Raw genomic sequence first — 20212 nt, forward strand, 5'->3', positions numbered from 1 at the left:
CTTACTGCTGCCCAGGGCCTTTAGGATTTAATCACGTACAGTTACGTCTTTGGATCCTTGACTTCATGCAAGACCACACGATCGATAGCCCTCCTTCGGCCACCAAGATTTTCATTCCTTCCTTTTGCCAAAGATCTATTGCTGGGAGGCAATCCAATAGTCGCTGCCCCAATTCCCATCTCTGTCAATATCTCTGTCCATTCACAAGACCCTCTGGATGAGAAGAAATGGAAAACGTGATCTTAACATTCAATTCCGAATGTTTGAAAAGCTTCAACTCGAACGCACAACTTTAGAGGATTAAATCATTTGCTATCTCATGTGCAATCCCAGGAACCATACTGCTATCTGCAGATTTGATCTTAGGAACTCCATTTCTCTCATTGTTCTGTGAGGCACAGAGGATGGGGGTGGGGGGGGGGGGGGTTGTTGGGGGAAAGAGGTAAAGTCCATTTCTAAATACCTTTAGAGACATGGAAATTTCACCTGAATCTAAATTTACTGTATTTTTTGATTTTGCCCACAAAATATAGCCAATTCACTTTACAGTATTCTGTGAGGCGCTTTGAGACGCCTCAAAAACCGGATGAGGCGCCATATAAAAGTTACTTTTAAGAAACGCAGAAAACCAACTTCAAAATTAAGATGGAATTCAACAAATTGCCATATTCTGGATTGTCTAAAATACTAAGAGAATAGAGTGAACTTAGACCCCGGTGGGATTTCTCCCCACAGACTTTCTTTCCTAATGCTTAAATTGTCTGTGTGATTTGAATGCTTGTCAAACTTTCCCTTTGTAGCAAATGAATGGGGAAAAGTATTGGCAAAATTCTTTCGATGCCTGTTTAATTGCCTGAAAAACGCATGGAAAACGGCATTGAATGCATCATACTGAATACCCGGCGCCAGGAAAGGGAAAGTGTCTCGAGGCGCTCACCAGCCATGAAAGATTCCTCTAAATAATGTACACTGGAGCCAAAGTAGATTCCAGATGGACAAACATTAAAAATTTACAAACCACAGCCAAAGAAACATGGACTATTGAGCACAGCTTGAATTTTTCTGCTAATCCGATGCTCGGCTATGTCTGAGGCCTTGTACGACAGAGAATTCTATCAAGATAACAAGAAAAACTCACTTCACTTTTTGAGAAGTGGGATTTTAATGACTATCAGTACGGGCAGATGGATCTTAAATGTTCCATCAGAAGTACAGCATCTCTAACAAGGCGTTCCCCCAACACTGGAATGTCAGCCTAGACTATGAGCTCAAAGGTTTAATGTGAGACTTGAACTCACAACCTTCTAACCCAGAGGCAGGAGCCAGATTCATACCCAATAACAATATTCAATTCTGACCAGTTGTGTTTTCCAAATAACAAGAGTTCCATCAGGACTGGAGCAGCACTAATCCTTGGAGCATTCGATCACCAATGTCTACAATGCTCTGACTCTTCAATCCCTTAAAGGCATTCTGCTGTCCTGACAGTTTGAGCTTTTTTTGACATGACCAGACCACTTACACAAACGCAAGGACCTTGTTCTTTACTTGGAAACCAGACAGGTGGACCTCAATTGTCCTTTCCGATTCTGTACCTATCTCACGTAATTCTGTGTGGGTGGAATATAATTCACAGGCTCATCGAGGAGTGCTGTCCCAAGTGTTGTTGTTGAACATTGCCTTTGACTTAATTTAGTAATAAATATTTTATTATTTTGTTAAAACTTTAATGAGTTCTGTCTATTGTCAGCACCCTTCAATTCACACAGCCAGGCACAGATGTTGTGTCTTAGTGATTGCACAGAAAGTGGATGTAACTGCACATAGAATGACTGACCATATGCTTAAGAGAATTAGAGGGCATTTCAGGTCACTGCAGGAAAACAAAGCTTTAAAGATATATCGGAGCAAAGTTTTCCATATTTTTTACCCTGTGTGGAGAGAAATTCAACCTGGGTCTAGATTTACACTATTTATGTTGATTTTAAAGCAACCAGAATTTGGCAAATCTTACCTTTGAAGTTTTAATCCATTATCATACACGTTACTGAACAGCTCGGTTTGGTACCATTACACAGTGACACTCATGCTTGTAAAAGGCTTAGAACCACATTTTCCTGTCAAATGTTTAATTATCAGGGTCTAACCTTATCCCAAATCCATCAATTCCTTTCATAACCAGATATCCTACCAGTTCTTTTTTGACATTAATCAATACAGCATTGACTGGATGGTACGAGCTGGGTGGACACTTGCTTCTGAGACAGTGAAGGGAATTTTCATTGTGTTTTAGGCAGGTCTGTGACCTGACCAAGAAGTGGCTCTACTCTATGCTGATATCTGTCCTCTCAGCAGATCAGAAGCTGCTCATTTTCGAAATGGCTGCCAACATCGCAAAAGAGGTTTGGGTGAAGAAGGCCCTTTTTGACCCATTTGATCTCAGCCTTTCATGTCTCTCCAAAACTGCAAGATCAGCTTTATTACTCTCCTCTGCATGGCCTTCAGAGGCCGAGCAGTCCCCTTATGACCATACACCAAGAACCTAACCTGAGCACAGTACAACTCTAGCACGACCTTTAGGGATCTGAACTCAACTTAGGCCTCCTTGTTGTCTTGTTTATTGTTACCTGCTCAGCAGGTTCAATCCCATCCATGAAGTACATATGTTTCCACCCCATCCATGGAGAATATGTGTCTCTATTCCATCCATAAACTGTATATGACTCCTTATTTTACTTTCTGTTGTATTTTAATAATCTGTTACAGAAATGCATTTCATTCTGTTCTCCAGCAAATAACAGCTTGTCCAGTTTCAATATCCTGTTCCCCAGAACCTGAGGGGAAATGCTCAGACTAGAGGAGCTTAGAGCTCAGGTCTCTTCTTGGTGAAGGAAACCAATGGGAAGTGACAGCTCCTATCAGTCCTCATCATCTTCAACAATAACCTGGGACAGAATAAAGTCCTTTCCATAAGTGAATGAGCAGGACTGGGTCTCCCTGCTTCTGTGAGGAGCCAAATATATCAGACCTGCAGCTCCTATTAATTCATGCCAGGTCCTCTGTCCAGAGTACAGCTGTCAAAGAAAGATCTCACCTGAAGGAGCAAGGTCATCCTCCTGACTAAGTATTTTATCACACTGAAGATAAGCACATATTTATTCTGATGCTCTTTATTGTCCTCATAGACATGAATCAAAGTGTCAGCCTGGCTCAATCGGTAGCGCTCTCACCGCTGGGTCAGAAGGTTGTGGGTTCAAGCCCCAAGATGACATTTGATCTCAACACTCTAGGCTGATAGGGCGAGCACTGCATTATCAGGGGTGCTGTCCTTCAGATGAGACATTAAACCAAGGTCCCGTCTGTCTGTTCAAGTCAAGTCGATGTTAAAGATCTTATAGCACCATTTAAAAAGACATGGGAGTTTCTCCCAGACTCCTGGTCAACAATCACTTAATGGCTGTTTTATTGGCAGCTGTGTTCACCTGCAAATCAGTGAATCAGCAATAAGCAGACATCAACATAGCATTACTATCAGAAAGAAAGGAGAGTTTAGAGGATTATTTTTAAATGTAGAGAGTTGTTAACATTGTTGAAGCCCTGTCTGTAACATAATTTAAAGGGAAATGGATAAATATTATTAAAGGGTATGAGTAGGGGATTGGGATTATTAATAATAAATAATAACATTTGCCTTTGATATAGATGTCTTAGCACAACAGCCATGACGTGACTCACTAATTTTTTAACCTGGAGGATTGTTGGCCAGGACACCGGGAGAAATTCCCTTATCTTTTTGAATAATACCATCGTTAAATTACACCTGAACAGGCGATGGGAAAAGACCTTAGTTTATCTTCTCACCTGAAGGACGACACCTCCAACAGTGCAGTGCTTCCCCCAGATGATCCAGTGGGGTAGCTGGCACCAGCACAGACACGATGAGCTAAACAGCCTCCTCCTGTGCTATAAGCTCCATAAATATTGGGCTGTTATATCACAATAAGGTCCAATCCCTCAATCTGTGCCCCTTGACCCACCTGTAACTACTCCACTGTAAACAAGATGAGCTTCTCGAGACCCAGCTTAGGGAGACAGATATCTAACCTAAGTAAAAAAAAAGGTTTTAGTGGAGGTATGAAAGTTGATATTGATGCTTTTATGTACTTGACTTAGTGACCAGATATTCCCAGGACTCAAGATGAAGGGTTTGCATGCAGGGTATCCAGAGCTGCTGAGTGAGAGAGACAGCCTGGTGTATGTTGCAGAGCTGACTCAGTACCAGTGGCAGAGCCAGGATTTGCAAGCAGCGGGGTTTGGGTCATTAGTGGCACCACCTTCCTGTCGCTCTCTGTGCTGTCTCTGCTGCTGCTCTCCACACTACCTCATACCCCCCCCTCCAGTTCTCTTCCCATTGCTGTCCGTGCTGTCTCTTATCTCATAATATGCTTGAAAAAGTGCCATACATACACGTGAATGCTGCCCAGTGCGGGCAATCAACATTACCTCACCCACTGCTCAGTACAAGTAAAGAGCAGGAGCACCCCCTTCCCTCACTTCCTCTCCTGCACTAGTGTGGGGGATGTTGGAAAGACACGTCTGAGAGGAGACCGTAAAGCGATGTGTATGATTATAAATAGGGCTGAGAAAGAAAACCAGGTAGAATACTTGCAGTGAGACGTGAGCAGCAGAACAAGAAGACAGATTCAAAGTTGCAAAGCACAAGAGATCAAGATGTATTTCTAAACCTGGAGAGTAATTAACAACTGGAACAAGGTTGCCAGGAAAGGTGGTTGAGGCCTGGACACTGAACTCAATAAAAAAACAGCTTGATAGCGTGATGGACTATCATCTGATCTCACTCTTCCACAATACTGTAGGATGGTATTGTGGAAGAGTGAGATCAGATGGGCCTTCTTCATCTGGACCTCACTTGTGATGCAACAGCAACCATGTTTTTTCTAGCCCATTCCCACAGACGAGTTCTGGCTCCAGACAGACCTTCTCCTCGGAACCAGGAACGTCCGAGGCACTAAACACCCCGAGCCATGCAGTGCCTCTGCACCAGTTTATGCTCACAGTCGATTTGGTTCTGCATTCCAGCCCAAAGGGCAAAGCAGGTACAGAGCTCCAGCATCAGCTGCCTCAGGGAGCTGTGCCGCAGGGGCCTTTCTGCTTAAATCATCTCTGAAGTCTCCTGCACTGTAAGGTCACAGTGTCAGACCAACTGAGACCCATTACTATAATCTCAGCCTGTCGAGCACAGAGTGAAGAGGATTCCCTTCCACAACCAGCACTCTGATGGCGAGAGCAGACAGGGGTATAGGAAGATAATATTCAGAAGCTGTTGCATAGCAACCAGCTGATGAATGGCTTTGTCCAGAGGCATCAAAGTTATATGTTTAGCAAAATGCAATTGTAAATGAAAATTAAATTATGATCCAGGAATAGACATTGCATATAAACGCCCGTGCTGCAGTATGAAAAGGAATTTGGATGACATACGTTATGTTGTAATAATATGTTTGGGCAGAGCTGCGGGAAAAACAATGGTTTAAAAGCTGTTCTTTATTGCAATAATATAATAAAAATAATCCTTGCATTTGATATAGAGCCTTATCGTGTCTTCGAGACATCTCAAAGCACTTCACAGAATATAATACAATACAAATTACATTTGCATAGTGCCTTCCACGTTGGGAGGACATCCCAAAGTGCTGGGATACTGTAGCAAATTGACTGTTTATTTTGTGGCAGCCAATTGCACATGGCAATGCCCCACAAACGGTTGTGGATTGAGTGACCAAATTATTATTATTATTCTTTTTGAAGGGATTTTTACCCCTGGAAAAGCGATCCGCCAATTGACTAACAACCTGGTTCCTACTTACTGCGAGGTAAATAGAGGAGTGTGGAGTAAAGAAACTTGCCCAATGTTTCGCCCTGCCCGGGAATCGACCCAGGTCCTCTCACTTGGACTCCACATTATAGCTGGACTGCATCAATCTTGATCATTTTGTCTGACCGTGGAGAAGTCTTTCTCAGAGAGACAAATAGTTATCAATCCAACAAAATCACAACTCATGTGTTTAATAATGTTTTTGACCTATAAACAAAGAGTTCAGTCAGTCTTTGGCCATAAGTTAATAGGTTTAATGGACAGCATAAAGCCGGTTACCCGCTATAGACTAGATAAAAGTTTTACCTGTAAAGGTTGGAGATGAGAGTCTGTGCTTGCCTTGATTTATAGATCTAATTAGTTTTTCTCATGCTGTGCTTGTCATGTTAATTACATGGCAGATTTTTGGCTGGGAGCATTGTTCAACGTCAATCTATTTTGTCTTCAGTTTGGTCGAGGACCATTAGAGAATTGGAATGCTTTGTCCTCTTTTGAAAGTCTTGACCTGAAACCTATGCCTTTGCGTCGCTCAGAGATGAAGTGAAGGTGCCTGAGCATTGAGCAGCTCAGTTTTTCTCCAATGACTGTTACCCTGGCAACAGACATTCCCATAACTTCCATTCAACTTACTCCCCGGCAAAGCGAACAAGGAGATCTGATCTCAACCCTCCAGAATACTCACTCTACTGTCCACCAGTGCCTTGGTCTCAATCACCCTTCCCAGGTACCTGTCCCACTGGTAATTACCCTCTGAGCAAAGACTCCAGAAATCCGCCAGTCTGAAACTCAGACTGGTTTAGTCAATGAAATATCATGTCAGATGTGTGTTGTTGAGATGTTCAGTCCTGCCTTCACCAGCTTTACTTTGCTTGGAATTTGCTGCAGGTTTTATGCTGCGCTGTTAAACAGTGGCTTTGTTACCTTCACAAGCGTTTCACCTTCTAACTTCCTCATCTGACGATACAATCGGTGAATTGCTGCAAAGCACTGAAGCCCAGATTGTGGTGTGCCATAAATCACAGGGACGGGGGACTGAGCAACCCATAGGCATATCTATAAATCACCGCTGCCATGCGGAGCCAGTCAGCCACCATCAGGCATCTCAGCACCATGTATATCTGCCGCACACGACAAGGGCTCCATCTCCTGTGTTTGTAGCCAGAAACAAACTATTGCATTATTATAGATTTGGGGCGTTCTCTTGATGTGAAAGGCGCTATACAAATGTAATTTGTTGTTGTTTTTATAGCAAGTAAGAATGTGTGAGAGTAGGGCACTCAGAACCGAATAGTGTAAAGTGTACAGCAAATTCTAACACTGACCTAATTCCTCTCTGATCACAAGGGAGGAACGTGTTCACTACTGCCTATCAGACCCACCCTTGCCCTATCAGCGCCTTCCCTTCTCTTACCAACTGTATTTTATAAAGTATTAATAAGTGCCTAATTATTAATATAAAGTGCCCGATGATGTACAAAGTTCCTTTCAACATTCGATATTCTCTTGAAAGATACCGTGTCCTGTGATTTTTTATAAAATCATTAATATGGGCCCTAATAAACAAGCTTCAGTGTAAAGAACACAGAATAAAATGCTGGTTGGAGTTTGTTACACAGGACAAAATAAAACTGTCCTGTGTTAAAGATTAGTAACATAGGCTGCCCCCATGTTACAGGTTAGTAACATAGGCTGCCCTGTCAGTCAATGTTTACCTTCTAAACAAAACAATCAGGTGGAGAGGGTTTGGACGACAACATACACTGGCAGTGAATTAATGAACTTCGAATAAAAATATGACTAAAACCAGGGATGAGAAAACAGGGACACTCCTCCCCTCATATATTAACTGTGAATCGAGCTGTGTGGACCTACACTGTGGCTCTGCCAGTATTATGTCACTTTAGATCTGAAGTTGATCTAAATTTGCCATGAGTAGATTTTCCTCTAACTGCTTCTTCCAGTATACAAAGCCCAGACTCTCTTATCGTTCTTTGCACCTCTTCCCCTCACACACTGAAATTATTTAACAGGAGAGGTGGCTAAAAGTACAGTCAAAGAGGTACATTTTCAAATGGGATTTGAAAGCAGAAAGAGAAGGGGATAAGATGGAGGGACTTGGGAAAGATTTCCATAGGGAGGGGGCAAAAGTGGCTGAAAGGTTTTGCACTGATGGTGGCGGGGGCGGGAGCATGAAGCAGGCAGAGGGTGTGGCAAGGGAAATAGGGAGCCGGTGGAGCTGGGCAAGGATGGGCGTGATGGGCTCAGTAGTCTAGTGCGAGAGAGGATAAGGGGTGTGAATGGTATGACGCTATTGAAGAGGAGTTTTCCGGGTGTCCTGGCCAACAATTCTCCAGATTAATTGGTCATATGATGTCCCTGGTGTGCACAGATTGGCTGCCGTGTTTTCCTTGACAGTACTCTTATCATTAACTACCAGTGAAGCGCTCTGAGACACTGTCACTTGATAAGGTGCTATGATAACGTACGTTCTTTCCTTGTAATGCTCAGAAGGGGAGCAGCACACGCCACTGACCTCAAAACGTCTCAGCAATGGCTCGGAGCCTGACTTTGAAAGTCACATCTTCCTGTGTGTGAAAGTTACAAAAAGAATTCTTCTGCTGAGAACAGCTCGTCTGTGAAATTCCTCGTGGTCAAACAGTCTACTACACTTGGTGTCCAGCTTCACTGTTACAGAATCCAATGGGCATTGACAGATGAGACGTTAAACCGTTTGCTTGCTGAGGTGGAAGTTAAAGATCCATTTATACAGTTTATAAAGGGAGATTCACCCGAATCTCTCTCACAGTCTAACTGTTTTGATTGACCCCACAGTAACTACTTCACTCCCTGGTACTGATGCTGCTCTCCTCACTGAGTAAACAAAAAGCACCAAAAAGGGAAAAGAGTACAATGCATGCCTCCTGCCATCTGTTTCCACCATGAGGACAGCTGGTTACTGCGCCTGGAGGCACATCAACATTAATTTGTTTAATATAATTATGTTTTAATTTCTTGATCTCCAGCAGTGTAGTATGGTTATGTGTGTGTGTGTGTGTGTGTGTGTTCGGGGAAGAGGGAGAGAGTACGGTAGTCATATTAGTTGCGATCCAGTATTTGTTTTCACTTAGTTCATTTGTTCATTCACTGTGAACGTTAAGCTATCAGTATGATAATAATATTCCTTGTTTTGACATTATGCCTATAATATTGATGAAACGTCTCAAAGCACTTCACATTTTTTTCACAGAGCAAATTTTTAGGCGAGAATGGCAGCTAATTTACACACAATGTCCCAGAAACAACCATGAAGTGAATGCTAATCCTTGCATTTGACATAGCGCCTTATCATTCATGTCTTCGAGGCATCTCAAAGCGCTTCACAGAACATACTATAAAGTGAATTGACTGTGTATTTTGTGGGCGAAACGAGGCAGCCAATAGCACACAACTGTGTCCCACAAACAGTCGTGAAATTGAAATCAATTTCAACTGGCGGATTGGTTACTGGAGGACTGCAGTTACTGGGAGCTGGGGTTCTTCCAACTTGGCTTCTGTTAACCCTACAAGGCAACGGGTGGGGTGACCCTAACTGGACAAGCAGTGGGAATCTTGTTGAACAGTTTCGAAAATGACAATCTGCATAGATTTAGCCAATTAAATTCCAGCAGCATCCAATTCACATTCTACGGTCCCCAAGCCTTGCCTTGGCCAACCTGCGCCTTTCCAGGATTAGGTCAGTCGGGTGCATTGTTTCAGAGAGACAATGTACAGTCCATTTCCGTCTAACAAAAATTTTCATTCATATGTGTAGTTCTCTCTGCATTTTGGTTTGAATACTCTTAAGCACGGTGAGGGTTTTCCAAATGTGTCAGACACACAGGGAAAGCTCTAGCGGAGACAAAAAGGAAACTGGGGAGTGGGAGTGGGGGGAATGAAAAATTCATGAGTTTGTAAATATTCATGTGCCATAATCATATTGCTAAAAAAGCTCTGCCTAAATATCTGCCTTTTACAAAATTGCCCAAGTTGTTATTTGTTGAGTCATGAGTTCAATGTCGGGTCTTTTATATTATCTCCAGGGCGTCTCTGAGTGTCAATTATGTAATTTACCTGAGATTGACATATATGTCTGGCTGGTTCAACACCATTATTAGCTGCTCTCCATGACACAAAAATGTAACATGTTATCACGAGTCCCATCTCAGTTCAATGGAGGTTGAAATTACATCCGCGCACAGCGAAGTACTGTATAAAACCATCCTGCCATGGGCTTGTATTCGGTTTGTGAATATCTACATTTCTTCTTTTTAAAAGTAACCCGCTTTCAATCCTCAATCAGATCAGAGTAATGCTCAAAAGACGTCTCAATCCAGTATCAATACCTCCTGTCACAATGACCCCAAGACAGGAATGTCTATCTTTCCCCTGAACCAATGGTAGAAAAGGGCAGACCGCTTTGTAGTGTAGTGAGAACAGCATTAACCACTTGGCTGTAATAAATAAAAATGTTTGCATTCATTGCATCTACACTATCAAAGCATCTCAAAGCTTTACAGTAGTTACTGTTAAGTGTAACAACTGTGTATTTGTAGGCAAATGCAGCCATCAATTTACACACAGCAGTGTCCCACAAACAGCCAGAAGTTGGATGACCAATTTATTTTGGGAGGTTGTTGACCAAGCCACCGGGAGGAAATTCCATCTCTTTTCAAATAATAATAACAATAATAATAATAAATAGTGCCTTTAGTTATAATAGCTTTTTATTTGTTTAGTGAATAGCTCATGCAGGTAGGCTGAAACATCATCTATTTGCTCGCTGGTTATGAGCTGGAACTCTTGCTCTATGAAATGAGAGATGGGATTACAGCCGATGCCAAGTACAGAAAAGCCAGAAATTTTAAGCTGCTGAGCACTTGTCTGGAGGAAGGCGATCCAGGGGACTGTGCAGAATCCCATTGTCTAAACTCCTCTTCTTGCTCTATTGACAGAAGATGTGATCAAATACAACTTGACTTGACACTTAACACCAGTGGTGATATCCTGTTCCTCCCTGAGGTCAGAGATTCTGCTTAGCAGAACACACTTCAGCCGAGGACTGATAGTCAACGGTGAGTGATCTAACTGTCGGGCAGTTGTTAGGAGTTTAGTCTGTCTGCAGTGTATAGATTCAGAAGTAAAACCCCAAACTACTAGTTACATGATCAAGGTGTCAGAAAGAACAAGATTTAGACCACACTACCGTCATTCGCATTTCCTCCAAATATCCCATTTTCCCTGCACTTTGGGATGTTACCTCTTCATGGGAGTGGGAATGAAGGAATTGGGAGCTGGGAGATGGGGGAGCTGGGGTTGGGAGAAGCTCAGTTGGGAGCTGCAGTTCTCCAATTCTCAGCATTTGAAGTGAGACAGTGGGAGGAGGTGCATCGTTACATGTAGATGCTGGGCCTCTGTGCTCTTTGTTGATGACACAATAGAGGTTGTTATTGGAAAAAGTTTGATAAATGTCGAGGTGCTAGAATGTAAGGTTGATAACTTGTAATGTGAAAGGACTTTTCTTCCGTGGCTCTGGATCCCTTACTCCGAGATACAACTCCGCGTGAAAGACACTATATAAGTGCAGGTTGTTGATGTATTGTTGTTGTTGGATCACCAACTCCCACCTCAACCCATCCTCACCTCATTCCACTCCCAGATCCCTCATCCCAGATCAGCTTTCTCCTGCTTTTGATTTGCTTTCACATCAGGACGACGTTTCAAAGCATTCACAGAATTCACTGTTTGGTGGAGTGTCTATAATTTTGTGGGCGCACGTTACTGGAAACTGAATTGAATGGTCCGAATCAACTAGAATTCTTTCAAAGAAAGCAGTCATTGAAGAACATTTCAGAACTTTTTTAAAAAATGTGTGAGTGAATGAAACCTGAGCTAACCCTGCAAGGAACCTGTTTTATTCATGGCTTGCAGATGGCATTAGTTAAAGGCAGTATGACTGCAGGCTGTGGTTCCAAAGGTTAACATGTTTCTTAACACAAACACAATGAAAAGAGATTTTCTCCAGTCTAAAATAAACTGCAGAAACAGCCAATCCTAAATAGAGGGAGCTTCAGGCAAATGTCCCCAGTGTCTGACCCCAGTGTCTGACCCTTGGACAGACCCTGGGATAGTTTGTTATTTCCCTTTGAAGCTTTCCAGCCGCCCTCTTATTTTACGTTGCCCGCTCTCTCACTTCTGAAAAATGAAAGGCTTCTCCTGGTATTTCTTTCACCTTCTACTTTACTCCCAGGAGCTGGCTCTCCTGGTTGTTGAGAGCACAGAAACGACCTGGCAAATTGGACGAGGATCAGACAGGAACAAAGGAATTGGAACAGGATCATCTGCTGGAAAACACTGTCACTAGTGAATACCTTCTTGAGTTTGAGTTAACTGAGTGGAGGGACTAAGCAGGTGAGTGGGGTAGAAGATCAGAGAGAGATAGAGGCTCTAGGGCGTCAAGGAATTTGTAGGCGATGGAGTCACCCTTGTCAAATCATTCCCGCAACCTTCTGGGATAAGTTCTTCCAAACCTCTTTTTTTACTTCCGCAGTCACAATCTGGAATTCATGCTTACTTGACAGCTCCACTGATCTATCCAGCATTCCCCCTATCCTCCTCAGTTGTTTGCTGTAGATTAATACAGTTTAACCTATATTCCCACTGTTTATTCTCCTTCCCCAGGCTCAACATTCTGTGTATTTGGAAAAGGGCTTCTAAGATACAGACAGGAAGTTATGATGAACCTTTATAAAACACTGGTTAGGCCTCAGCGAGAGACTGTGTTCAGTTCTGGGCCCCACACTTTAGGAAGGATGTCAAGGAATTGGAGAGGGTGCAAAGGAGATTGAGCAGGATGGTACCAGGAATGAGGGACTTCAGTTATCAGGAGAGGGGAGAGAAGCTCGGATTATTCTCCTTGGAGCAGAGAAGGTTAAGAGGAGACTTAATAGAAGTTTTAAAAATTATGAGGTGATTCGATAGGGTGAACAAGGAGAAACTATTCCCACTGGCGGGTGGGTCGGTAACCCGAGAACAGCAATTTAAAATAGTTGTTAAAAGAAACAGAGGGAGGGGAGCTAATTTTTTTTCACCCAGCGAGTTGTTTGGATCTAGAATGCATTGCCTGAAAGGCTGGTGGAAGCCGACTCGATAACAACTTTTAAGCGAGAAACGGATAATTATTTGGGGAGGATAAGTTTGCAGGGCTAAGAGCAGGGAAGTGGGATTGAATTGGAAGCTCTTTTCAAAGAGCCGGCACAGACACGATGGGCCGAATGGCCTCCTTCTGTGCTGTATAATTCTATGATTTTATGATTCTATACTTCAAGGCTCCTACTTTACCTCTTCCGACACTCTGCCATCATAGCTTTGATATTGCTGCACCAGCACCATTGCCATGGGAACAGTTTGGGTTGATCTAAGACCCTCGCAACAGTCGCCTCCTCACAAAAGATGTTACTAAATATAACGCAGAACAAAAAACATCTTCACAGCAGAAGAAGAGCGAGAAATTCATCCGCCCAGTTACCCGGAAGCAACAAGTATCCTTTAACTTTCTTATGCCTTATTCAGATGGTAGTTTATTGCCTTACTCGGTCTAGTTTGAGATATATGTCTATGTCTCTCTCAGTTTGTTTCTATAGGAGCTGTCACAAGTAGAGTAAAACTTACAGGCCCTAACCAACTTCCCAAACTTTTTTTGACAAATCGGTTTCGTCATTTAATACCCCTGAATCCTTTTTGTTTCCAGGAACTTGTCTGGTTCCTTTCTGAAACATGTACGTAACAAACCCACATCAGATTTAATCTCTGTCCCTGTGACGTTTTGCAGTGACATTTCTGCTCCTTTTTTATTTTAACTTTAGCACATCAAAAGCAGTATTAAACAGACTGTCAATTGAAGGTGGGAAGCGAAGGGGGTGAGTTAGCCCACAGCCAGGAAAGGAGATGGGAGGACAGACTGACTGACTGGCCATGGGGCTGAGAGGAATTGGTCTGCTCACTGCTTGGTCAGAGGGAGTATGTGTGAAAAAACCTTGCATTTGATAGTGCTTATCATATCCAAATATTTCAAAGAGCTTCACAGATAATCACTGTCAAATGCAGTCACTGTATAATAGTAATAATCCTTGCATTAGACATAGCACTTCATCACATCATCAAGATCTTTCAAAGTGTAGCTATTCTGCGTTTGAACAGAATGTAGCATCCAATTTGCTCACAGTAGTGTCTCACAAACAGCCAACAGTCCCCCATTACTGAACTGATGTCAGCCTTAGCTGAGTCCTTAACGTCCCAATGTATATTTTTATTAAAAAAGACAATGAATTATAATTTACTTTATTATAGCTCTTTTCATTTCATGTCAGGAGAGGTTCTCAAAGCCCTTCACACAACTGACTGGGAGAATAGTGCAGTATTAGCGGCACAACCCAGTAACTGTAGTAAGTCCATTCCGATCCGCTTACCCTCAGCCTCCAATAACACTCCATCAGCAAGAAGCTTGGTGCCACTCAGTCAGGCAGCAGATGGAACGTTTTTGCGGGGGCAGAAAGAAAATATTATCAAGGGGCCTATCATCTGCTGTGAAGCCCACTTGCCAGCTACTGATAACAAACAGCAGTGAATATTACCTGCCTGTGGGTCTGGCCGCTGGGAAATGATGCCCAAATGCAGGTGGGGTGGATGGTAATGGGAGAGTTGAAGAGGATATTCTCCTCTCCCTCCGCAAAGTAGAACCACATTATTGGCTGAGAGGGACACTGTGCCACGCTCTGTAATACTCTACACGTGAGCAAGCTTCTCAAGCAGTCATCTACATCCATGCTTACCTCGCGCCAATTGGCTCTTTGATGCTCACACAAGATGTCATATTCCTCTCCATGCTGGTGTCTTCTCTCGATCAGTAATGTAGCCATTAACCAGACTAGACACCTACCACCTGCTCACCAGTCCTGCTGCCACCAGCATTGGCATCCGTGTCCTGTTCCTTAATGCCCTGTCACTGCCGTTCTCAATTAAAACTCATCCTCTCTCCTTGCAGAGGAACAGCTGTTTGGAGATTAAACTATGGTCTCCTTTGACAGTGACTGTATGTATCTATTTCCTTGGTTTAATACCTCCCTGTAGAATGGAGATGCAATTATAGCAGGGTGACCAGATGGATTTCTGGCTGGGTGGAGATGGATGGTCTGCTGTGAAGCTTCACACCTGTCTACACAGCTGGAGAGATTCAAGTGCAATCACGTTGGGTGTGTGTACGTCAGTACTTCAGTAGCGTCATCACCCCTCCCTCCCTTCCTGTCTCCCTCCTCACTGTCATGGCCATGAGCAAAGTCAAGGAAATGTCATCTTGACTTGAAAAAAAGTTGCTTCAGGAAATTAATGTTTTCTGTGGTCTTGTCTTTAAGGCCGTTATTTTCAAAAGTTGACTTTGTGTGTAAGTTTGAGTGTCTATATATCACGCTTGCACTGCGCAGAGTTGGTAAGAAAGCACAGAGGGAGCAAAGCCTCATTAGACTTTCACTGCTTGGAAAGGTCTCCACCGTTCAATCCCTGCTCACAGTACATGGTGTACACCAGGCTGGTCTAACCTTTGGTTGCTGAGGGCCGGGTGCCATATTTGAAAAATGTCCGCTGGCCACATAAGCAATATTTTTCTGTTTTCCTTTCCTGCCGACAGCACTTGGAGACCAGTCGCTGCCTTTAAGAAGATGAGTTCCTTTCCTCTTTAAACTGTGTCCAATCTCAGCACCTGCTCTCTCTCTCTCTCTCCACCCACTGTGTGTGAGAACTTTTCTGCAGCCTCCATACTTTCCACAGAAATAACACAATTGATTTTGCTGCCTGGGATTTTGAAAAATACTGATGGAAAATGCCTCCTTCCCTCTGTGATCGGTGACTAGTTTTCCCACTGAGTGGCTTGTTCTCTTCTTACTCTCTGCGAGGTGATCCAGAGCTGCTTGTCTTGAGTTCTCTGATACACATCTGCTGGCTCCAACCATTCACTATTTTGTCATTTGCGACCCTTTTTTTTAAAAAGGTTCTTGCCCTGAAGAGCAGTAATTAATGATGGAGTTTGTGGCTGACAAAATACCAGTGTCCTTGCACTCACTACAGAATTGCACTTGAACTCTCCCTGTCCAACCAGCAACCCTGACCTGCACCCACTAAAATAACTAGCGTTTACAAAACAGAACTCTCCTACAGTGCTGTACAAATATAGCGTCTGGAATTAATTACATAGGGATGGTGAAGGGAGTTTGTGCAGGGATTTGAAGACCACACAATGCACACATTCAGAAGATTCCTCTTGTTTAAACACCGATAGAAATAATCGAGGAGCGAAATAAACCAGAAGTTACTCTGGATTTCATGGCTGGAAACGTTCTAAAATCAGCAGCAAATTATCTGAGACCATTAGAGACACAGTGATAGTCAATGGCTTAGGACTGAGCTCTTTCCTCACTAGAAAATAAGTTAATGTTTGGGTGCCTTATGTTCACAGCGCAGAGTCGCCTTCTCAGGTGGCAGCACTCTCACTTCTGCGTTAAGAGTGTTCTGGATTAAAGCCCCACATTGCGGACTTTGATCTCACAATCTAGGTTGACACGCCAGTACCATGCTGGGGGGAGCACTGCAACCACAGTAGTGCCTTCCTTCGAATTAAACATTAAGGTGGACGTTAAAGATCCTGTGACGTTATTTGAAAAGAGAAGGGAGTTTTTTCCGGTGTCCTGGTCAACAATCCTCCAGATAAAATCGGTCACTCACTTCAAGGCTGTTTATGTCAGATTGCAGGTGCACAAATTAGCTGCAAATACAGTCACTACACTTGTCAGAAAAAAATCTGTGCAGTCCTTTGAACTGGTCAATGTTATAAAGCGCTATATCAAATGAAAATATTATTCTGATTCTTATTTGTATTGAAAGCAACCTTGCTGACTTCACAAGATGGGATGTGGCAGATTGAAAGGATTAGGAAATAATTAATCCACTTCAGCTGTAATGTTCTGCCTGGAATAGAAGACCCACCAAATGAAGATTTATTGGAACCCAACCATCCAGAGATAGGAATTAACCAAGACTGTCCCACAACACTGAATTATTCAAGCTTATTTATATGTTAGATTTGCAAATATTTTTCAATTTTTTTTGTGGAAATATAATTGTTCCCTTGGTACCCAAACCTTAATTTTTATTGAACAGCCTAGAGTAAGATCATTAGTACTCATTGAGAGCAGTACTCCTGTTCAGTGCTGATAATCAGACCACTATTTCATCTCCTATCTTATTGGGTCAAAACATGTTGTGCCGACCACAGACTCACGGGTACAGTCATGACTGATGTTAAACAATTCATTGTTTGGCAACTCTTTCCTTTGTCTTCTCATGAGTTTTCTCATCTCTTGTGTTGGCAGCTCCTTAAATAGGTCTGTCAATTGCCTATACCCCACATGTTTGTTAGAGTAGACAGAGGTGACTGGAGGCATCACAGCTAACATTCCTGTCCTCACGTGAGGCCCAAAAATTCCACCTAGTCTTAGCTTGTTAGCTCTTTGGATGTCCATCAAAGATATATGGGTTATAATAATAATCCTTGCAATTGGTTTATCATCTTTTATGTCTCAAAGCGCTTCACAGGATTTACCATGAATTGTGGTGACTGTGTATTTTGTAGGTTAATGCAGAAGCCAGCAATGTACCACAAACAGCCATGAAGAAAAATGATAATAAAATAAAATAAATAATAATAATAATTTGGCCACTTAATCCACAATTGTGTGCAATTGGCTGCCACATTTCGCCCACAAAATATACAGTCAATTCACTTTAGAGTATATTCCATGAAGCACTTTGAGATAATAATATACTATAATAATCCTTGCATTTGATATAGCGCTTTTTACGTCTTCTCGACGTCTCAAAGCGCTTCACAGAATAAACTATAAAGTGAATTGACCATATGGGCTAATTCTAGAAGCCGTGATAAGGTGCTATATCAAATGCAAGTATTATTATTTATTTTGGGGTGAGATGTCTAGAAGACGTGATAAGGGACTATATCAAACGCAAATATTATTATTATAAATGTCTGCAGAGGTAGAAAGTGGCACAAATAGCTTTACTGCGCTGTGGCGAGAGCTACCCATGCGAATAATTATTCACTTGAATTAAAAAACAGAAATAATACAGCTCAGTGAGTTCCGGCTGCCTTCTGGAATTCTTTACACTCAAAGTAAATAATGTTGCATTGAATAAATAAAAAAAATCAGTGGGGAAGAGGGAATTAAATCCAGTGAAAAAATGCAGTAATTTAATCAAGGATATCAATGAGATCATCGGCTCGGGGAATGTACCCAAGTGCTTTACAGACACTATCTGAGGCTCAGATTAAACTGCGGTCTTTACTCAATCTCAACCATCCATTAGTTCCTATAATAACAGCTCACGGAGTCAATAAAATGAAAATAATGCTAATGACATTTGGAATCTGCTCTGAAACGACTTTGATTGAGCACTGGAAGAGGCTGTTTTGATGTTAATGCTGCACAAATAATTACAGTGGTATAAGTCAGCATTCCCAACATTTGAGAAACTGTCAAGAAATAGACCCCTTAAAGTATCAGGCTCAGTGTCAGGATGCTTCTTTAAAAGGGAAGTCACCCTCAGGGGTTCTGGTTAAACAGGGAGTCGTCTACAAAAGGCAGTCTCTGCATTTCACTACAAATCTTATGAAACGCTTTGAGACATCCTCCCAATATAAAAGGTGCTATATCAAATGCAAGGATTATTGGAAGTCCTGCTTTGGGAGCTTATTTTAAAGAGAGGATCTGATCATCTGCTCCTCTAACTGTGATGTCATTCATTGAACTCAGCTCGTTTCGGTGTCTGATCTCTTATTGTCTGAATCTCAGCCTGAAAAATAAAGACTTTTGCAATGAATTTCAATAATTTTCAATTTGTGCCACTCATTTTGTTCCTAAGGTTTATTCCTGATGTTCACTGCTGTCGCTCTGGCTTGTTTTGCTACAGAGTCAATGAAACAACATTCACTGTACAAAGCTGTGGGTTCAAAACCCACACAAGGACTCTGATCTTAGACACTCCAGTGCAGTCCTGGGGGTGCCCCGCATTGTCAGCTGTGCTGTCCAACAGATAAGATGTAAACCAAAGCCCTATCTGCCTATTCAAGTGGACAGTAAGGCTCTCGAGCCACTATTCGAAGAGAAGGGAGTTTCTCACTGTATCCTGGCCAACAGCCCTCCAAATGAAATGAGTTAATTACCTAATAACTGTTTATGTGACCTCAATATATGAAAAATGACTGCTACATTTGCCTCCAAAGCGACATTAAACTTGACTATTATTACTGTCAAATTGGTAGATATTTCAAAGCGATGAAGCAATATAAAGATACAAGTTCTTTGCAGAGTGAACAACCCTCCTATAAGAATGCCGTCAGATTCCTTTCTAAAGGAGTCGTTCAAAGACGTGGACCATTAAGTCTCATGAAATCTTTTTGCATGGTTTCTTGTGTTTGGAAATTCACATAACTACTGCAATTCCAGAATCACTTTCCCATTGCACAAGTGAATGGATTGCACAGTCTTGTGTGTTCTTGGACTGTGCACAGAGTGCACAATCGGGTGCGGCACAATTTGCAAAGGTCCAAACATGGGGGTGGGGGGGGGGGGGGGTTGTCCAGCTGCACATGTGCAAGCAATGCAAAGCTGCACCCTGTGGTTCCACAAACAGGTGCTTTCCACTGCATCGCTGCACCTTTGCACTCATGGGTGTGACCACCATAATACTGCCAGCAGCAGACGATGAGTTCGCAATCCTATTTCTTGCCTTGCTCCTTCACCAGGTTCAAAACTAGATGGAGATTTTGTAACAGGCAAATAAATTGAAACGACAGTGATGGAGAGCATTCCATTAAATCGTAGAAAAATAAATGGTAACAGCAGGAAAGAAACATTGCAATATAGAGTCGCTTCCAAACCGTGACTGTTTATCTAATTCCATGAACATGAAATAGTAGCAGTCAGACCCGCCTGCCCGCAACGCATAATAACCACTTTCATGCACAGCTACAGATACAGTTCAATGAAGCCAGAGCCTCCAATTCCCTTACTCTGCAGAAAACAAAGCAACACCTTGTTCTGATCCGAAGAAGCAAGAAGGAAACTTAAGACGTGTCACTCAAATCACCCTCTGATTGACAGTCCCCATTCCAGATGGTAGATTTGTAGAAAATGGGTCAGTGTATATACTTAA

Source organism: Callorhinchus milii, unplaced genomic scaffold (genome assembly GCF_018977255.1).
Source record: "Callorhinchus milii isolate IMCB2004 unplaced genomic scaffold, IMCB_Cmil_1.0 Scaffold65, whole genome shotgun sequence".
Classification (NCBI taxonomy): domain Eukaryota; kingdom Metazoa; phylum Chordata; class Chondrichthyes; order Chimaeriformes; family Callorhinchidae; genus Callorhinchus; species Callorhinchus milii.